This window comes from Aptenodytes forsteri, unplaced genomic scaffold (assembly GCF_000699145.1).
Source record: "Aptenodytes forsteri isolate BGI_AS27 unplaced genomic scaffold, ASM69914v1 Scaffold33, whole genome shotgun sequence".
NCBI classification, from domain to species: domain Eukaryota; kingdom Metazoa; phylum Chordata; class Aves; order Sphenisciformes; family Spheniscidae; genus Aptenodytes; species Aptenodytes forsteri.
The window spans coordinates 2,175,879-2,182,340 of NW_008795037.1; the positions used below are offsets into that span (position 1 = coordinate 2,175,879).

The 6,462-nt window shown below is 41.6% G+C and overlaps 1 protein-coding gene across 1 annotated transcript in view; it reads right to left on the reverse strand.

Annotated features, from left to right (window-relative positions):
* Positions 1 to 6,462, reverse strand: part of ZNF423 (zinc finger protein 423) — a 195,845-nt gene that overhangs the window by 175,534 nt on the left and 13,849 nt on the right. The gene's annotated exons all lie outside the window — the stretch shown is intronic.

Genomic DNA, 6,462 nt, shown 5'->3' on the forward strand with positions numbered 1-6,462 from the left:
GTGCTTTAAGAGAAAGGGGTTCCAAGCTAAACGCCCAGTAATAACTAGCTAACTGCTGCCGGTGCCTGCACTGCCACTGCCTGCTTCTGCTGGCATTGCACCGCTCACAGACTTGTTAATGACAGCCCTGCAACCCCCCCTCAGCATCCTTATATTAACGTACTTACACCAACATATCACAGGGAAAATGTTCATCTTACTTCCCTGACAGGATACAATTCTCTCAAATTAGCAGCTACAATGTTTAAGAAAACCTTAAGTGTCTACCTTGAGTTTAAAGGCGTAGGAAGAGCTGACAGGAACATGTGGCAGAGGACTGGCAGCTCGTTGCATCTTCCTTTGCCATAGCACAGTCACCACATGCCCAACGGATAATGCGTGTAACTTGTTGCCTCGCGGTGCCTTGCTTTCACCTGAGCCCACCTATATCTATATGGTATCCCTACATGGTATGTGGTATAACTGCCCTGTTTTCTCCAGTGAAACCAAGACTTTGCCCTGTGTTGTTCTGCCTCCATGCAAATCCAAGGTCGCTGCTGGTATGCACATAGTAACTAACAGAACGTACAGGTATTTTTATGGACAGTCCTGGCCTCATGTTCTCTAAGCCAGTATAACTATTTACATCTAGCATCTGACCTGAAAACCACCGGCTTTGCTCAGTCAATGATTTTTATACCATGCTCACATACACAAACTCACCCTACAACCCTGGTTTTCTTGGATTTCAAGACTTCTGTAGTATTCTTTAGTCAACATGCTAGAGAAATCTTTTATTAAATGCTGCTAATTTTTTTATTGATCAAACTGTGAGCCATTTCATTTTCCATTATAGCAGAAATCTCCTATAGGAGCATTCAGATTAAGTTTCTTTATTCTGCCTCTAGTAGCATGTCACTTTTAATCAGTTTTTAGTTTCATTATGGCTTAAAAATTAGAAAGCAGTTTCTCTATTCTTTATTGCTTTTTTAAAGTTTAGTTACTGAAGGGTTATTAAACTTGGAAAATATACAGACAGGCGTAACGTGCTAAATAAATTCCTCACTGTCTCTAACCAACTTTAACATTAGCTTTTTTTATAATTTTTAGGTTTATTTTCACTGAAAGACTGCTTGTAATTATTACTCATGTTCTCCCCAAACACTTATGTTACTAAAGTGTGAAATGTCTTCTAACACAAAGACAGTTCTCTGGGAAGTAATTACAAAAATGCATTCAGGGGCAATAATTTTATATTAACTGTCAGCAGCATACATCTTCTGAAAAGGCACTTGTTATGAAGGAATTATTTGTGCGGAATTTGAAGGCACTGAAGGCAAAGAAAAACTGCAGAAATGCATTAAACTGAAACTCCAGCTCCCTCACCAAGGGTCAGTTTATGTTTAAATCATTACCTTGAAGGCAATCCCACACCTTCTGAAGAGTCTATTAGAAAGACAATTTCAATTTATGCACAAATTGGACACAGTCTCCACTTTTCGGTGTGGAACAATTTACACCCCCTTTTTAAGGAAATTTCTGAGCAGCTAATCAGAAAGATATATCTGAAAATTATGGGCTTCTATTAACCTTTCACTGATGACACTAAAAATACTTGCTAATGATTTATGGGTAGTAACAAAAATAGTGGCCTCAAAACTGACCAGGCACATTAAAAAGATATCTGTGTCTGTAACGGATACAAGAAAAGATTTAATGAAAATTTTATAGTAACTTTTAGCCTGTGGGCTAATCCTTCAGTCCTTAGGAAGGCAAAATAACTGAGTGAAATTAAAAATAAATAAATAAATAAATAAGAAACCCAGCAATCGTGATTAAGCATCATATCACTTTAAAAGTGTTTTTAAAAAAAAAAAATCAGATAAGGAAATCATAAAACCACCACCAAACCGTAAAATGTCCTCTTAATCGTACCTGCAGGTAATGTTTCAGCCTTTCTAGTGCTTTTACTAAAATGATTTAGATGTTACCATGTTACACGACAAATGCATTTATACACCAAAAAGCAGACAAAGAGCTAAGTTGTTATTATTTATTTGCATGCAAGCAGCAGTGGGATTGTACTTTATAGTGTTAACAGCACATAGTGTTTATCAGCTCTTCGGTGTTTGGCAACCGGTTTAATGGTATAAATATGGGATGTAAACACTTCCCTGCCACAAAAAGCACTGTAAGTGAATGTTAGGGAATGCAACGAAAGGCAGAGAGCAGAGCAGCCCGGAGCGTGCCAAGCGTTCGGTTACTGAAACAGCACCCGACTGCAGGACTCTCCGCAGTTATTGACCTTGGTCCCCCAGGGGACCCTGGCAGGGTGTCCTCCCGCCCCTCTGCCCACTGGGGCTGGGGAGCAGACGCCCTGTCCCTCAGCAGGGCTGCGAGGAGAGCAGCACCCCTCTTTTACACTGGGGTCTCCTCCTTGGAAAGAAGGGGCTCAAAATCTGGGGGGAAGGTTTCGGTGAACTACAGTGGGCTGTGGCGGCAGCGGGGCCCGGCGGCTCATTAGCAGATGGTGGAGCGAAGGAGGAAGGCACCTCTCCTGTGTGCATTTGACCCACAAAGCACAGCCTGTATTAGATCAAAAAGTCACAGTCCTAGAAGGGACATCTCGCTTTCTACCATGGCTCGTTTCTGCTCCGTTTGCTGCCAGGGATATTCCACATCCAAGTGCAGGCAACAGTTACCACCGCTTTTTCACAATATCAATACCTCACACTTCTTCCGATGTCAAATAGTAATTTGCTTTGTAGATCTCTGCGGCATTCAAATCAAATAGTGTGTTTGCACACAGCTATCCAAACTCCTCCGCTACCATCCGCACAAAACTCTAATCCACTTACTCAAGACATGTAATAGTTGTGCAACGGCTTATCTGCCTCTGGAAACAAGATGTTGTTGTCCACTTCCAGATTCTTAAGGTGCATCTGAATGGGAGTAACTGCCACCTTCAGTTCCGATAATGAGGTTCAAATCAAAACTGATCTAAAATTCATTTATATGCACGAGGAAATTAGTATGCAGCAAGTATTAACTTCAAAGTGAAGTGCACTCCTTCATAAAAATGTACTTTCACTCTTTGACATGCAACTGTTAAGTAATACTGACCACCATAATCTAATAAAATCCATGTAAATTTTCAGCACAAAAATGGCACTTTAATTTTATTTAGGTATACAAATATTTTAATAATGCTCAACTTATTATTTTTCAAGTCTCTGTTGAAGACAAGCGTCCTGTTTCCAGCAGTTCCATGGAATCCCACTCACACCTAACACAGGAAATCTTAATCACATTTTAATTCGTAGGCATGACAAAACCTTTTTTTTTCTTTTAAGGAAATGGTGTGAATGGGTTTTGGTTTTGGGGTTTGTTTTTTTTTTTTTACACTTTGAGGTAAAGCCAGATATCTCTCAAACTTAAATCTGTAGCTCCCTGAACAGACAGAAAATTCGGAAGGCTTCATAAAATTCACATGTGGCTTGTTATTGCAGCTGCATATCAAATGCAAAAATAAGGTATTGACTGGTTCTGCTCAGAACAGCAGCTGCTGGGACTCATGATTAAAATAAACCTGTTGATTTTTAAAGAGAGAAAAATTACAGATGATGTAATTTACCATAAGTGACAAATGTGACTATGTATTTCAATGTTTGAATCCCCTTTGCCTAATTCAAAATGCAGATTCCTTTATTGTTCCTCTATAAGGTCCAGGACTTTGCATTGTCCTTTCTGCAGGTAAATTCTGGCCCCCGGAAGATTCCCATCCTTGGTGTGTAACAGCCTGCAGCGTACACACACGGGAGCAAGATGTAACAGGAAAGCAGAGCAAGGCCTCAATACAAAATACCCTCTTATGTCCCTGAATACATTTCTGTTCAAAATGCACTTTTCCCATGCTTAGGATATAGATTTGTTTAAAAACTATGCTGAAGAGCAATGCCTTTCACAACCCAAACCTATAGGATCCTACAGGTAGCATTTGCATTCATCTTTTTATGTCTATAAAAACCCCAAAACATTAGGACTGAGAGGGAAAAAGCCATAGCACTCTGCAAACCATCAGAAACCAAGGGGTGGAATGGATATAAAGGGAAAAGATGGAACAACAGAGGGGAGAATGTATTGGGGCAGAAAGAAAAATACACTTAGGCAAATCAGAGAAAGCAATAATTATTTCACTGACCTTCTCATGGGTCTCGGCTCGCTTAGAACCTGCCTGGATCATTTTCCGGTGCGAAAGATAAATGTGCGGCTAAAGGAGCATGGAAGGGACCCGCTTCTGCGATAACTGTGCCTGGAAGTCTTCAAAACTGTGATTAAAGACCTGAGAGGTTTCTGTGGGGCCAGTTTCATGGAGTTAGCTTCTTAGGTAAAACTCCTGTTTACAGCCAGGGTACAGAGGGTGGACCTGGACCATAACCTAGCCGTGGGTTTTATGCTCTGATCAAATACCAAGTAACATCTTGGAGAAAAAAGCTTGCTGACTTTCTCTCTACAAATCTGGTTTGCTTTGGAAAAAAGGTTCTTCAAATGCACCTGAGGAAAAAAGCCACGTTTTCCCAAATGTCTGCTCATGTCCCTTTGCCACTGGGTACTGCTGGCAGAGGCTCATGCCTCTGCTGCACGGGAGCCCCCCAAGTGGGGCACAGCCGGCAAAGCGAGTGGAAATTGGGAAAACAGTAGTTTACACTGTTCCAGCTAGAGCTGGGGGCGACATCTGTAGGCAGCCCAAGTGATTTAGGAGCCAAATACCCACTGAATAGCAACGGACTGTAGCAAAAACCCATGAAATTGGAAATTAATGAGAGTTAGGCACCTACGTGTCTAAATGGCTTCAGAAGAGTAGGGCTTACAAGCTTTCAGAAATGTTACCCCCAGGTCTCGTTATGCGTGTGCATCTCTGCACGACCAGCACCAGGCTGGGCACGATGTCCTGATGCAGGTATCCAGACCACAGCAAAAGAATTCAGTTGCCTTTTTTTCACATTCATTAACTTAACAAGATTCTCAACCAGAAAAGAGAGGAAAGTCTGTGCATCTTGTATTATGCAGCACGGGAAAGGGTATTTAACAGGTGGCCAAGCTATTAGAGAAGCATCAGATTCTGCAACAAGTATTACCTTCTGCATGACCGTGGCCAGCCCCTGCTGCACAAACAAACACCTCTCCTGCCCAGCAGATACACCAAGGAGATTAATATGAGCCAACAGGGAAACCAAATTAGCAGAACGACTCAAAAAGTTTCCTGCCATTTTCTGCTCGTTCTCTCTTCCCCAGGTTTAAAACACGACGTGATTTTGGGCTGCGGGCTCAGTTACATTTCAGTTTGTGTTTAACACGAGCTCACACGCAAAAAATTAATGTACCTCAAATTTCCTTTCTCATTTCTTTCCTTAATACCAAACTCTGAAGTCTGCACGTTTCACTTGACAAAGCCATTAATTCAGTAATTTCACATAATTAAATCGAGCAAAGCAGAGTATTTAAATTGGAGCTAAGTGAAATATACTTCTGTGCAGCTCATGCTGTTAGAATTGTGCTGCATGCTATTCTGCTGCTGCTCATTTATTAATTTGGGATCGGCTGAAACGTGACACCGCGTAATAAGGAATGCGCTGGCTTCAATAGAATTAGAAATAAAAAAAAAAAAATCATAGAGGACAGTGAATCAAGCACCAAATGAAATAAGTTAATCCCTCTGAATGAGCCCTCAGCAAAGCGCTTCTGAACCCAGCTGAAACCTGCACCCAGGCTTGTACTTCCCCTGTGATAACTAACTTCTGGCAAGAGGTTTTCAGCTATTTATCCCTGGAATAAGAAGTGAGCGGCACCAGTTCTCCATCGTGGTGATCCTTTTAGCAGTGATAACGTTTTTTCTCCTAATATCTTCCTGTGTTCTTTCTTCTAGCCCTACGTGGTAAAGAAAGTGTGAAAAGACATTTAAAAGGGTTAAAACTAAAGTTACTTTAAAGTCTTGTCTCCCTCAGCTGCTCCTCTCATTCGGCAGGTCCCGAGTGTCAGGGCAGGAGACAGCCGTGTGGTACACAGCATCAGAGAACTGACAGAGTCCTCGGATCTAGCGTGAGGATGAGGTATGGTAAAAAAAAAATGGACAGACAAAACCCTAAGTATGGATTTTTGCTGGCAAATGAGTAATAAAGGGGAAGAAATTAAGATGGCCAATAATCCAAGTAGTGGAAATACTTCATGTAATTAACAAAAGTCTCTCCAGAATATAGTGGTGGTTTTTTCCTTTCCATCGGTGCTTTCTGCTCCTCAATTTCTTATGAACTACCTTAATTGGGCTCTTCTAGATACACTGGAAGTTCCTCCACTTCTTCCCCGGCCTCGAAGGACACCTGTGAAAGGTGCAGCGCTGGACTGCTCATGATAACCCTCACCAAATACAGCTCATAATGACCTGCTCCCACTAATGAAAAAGGGGGGGGGGGGGGGGGGGAGATC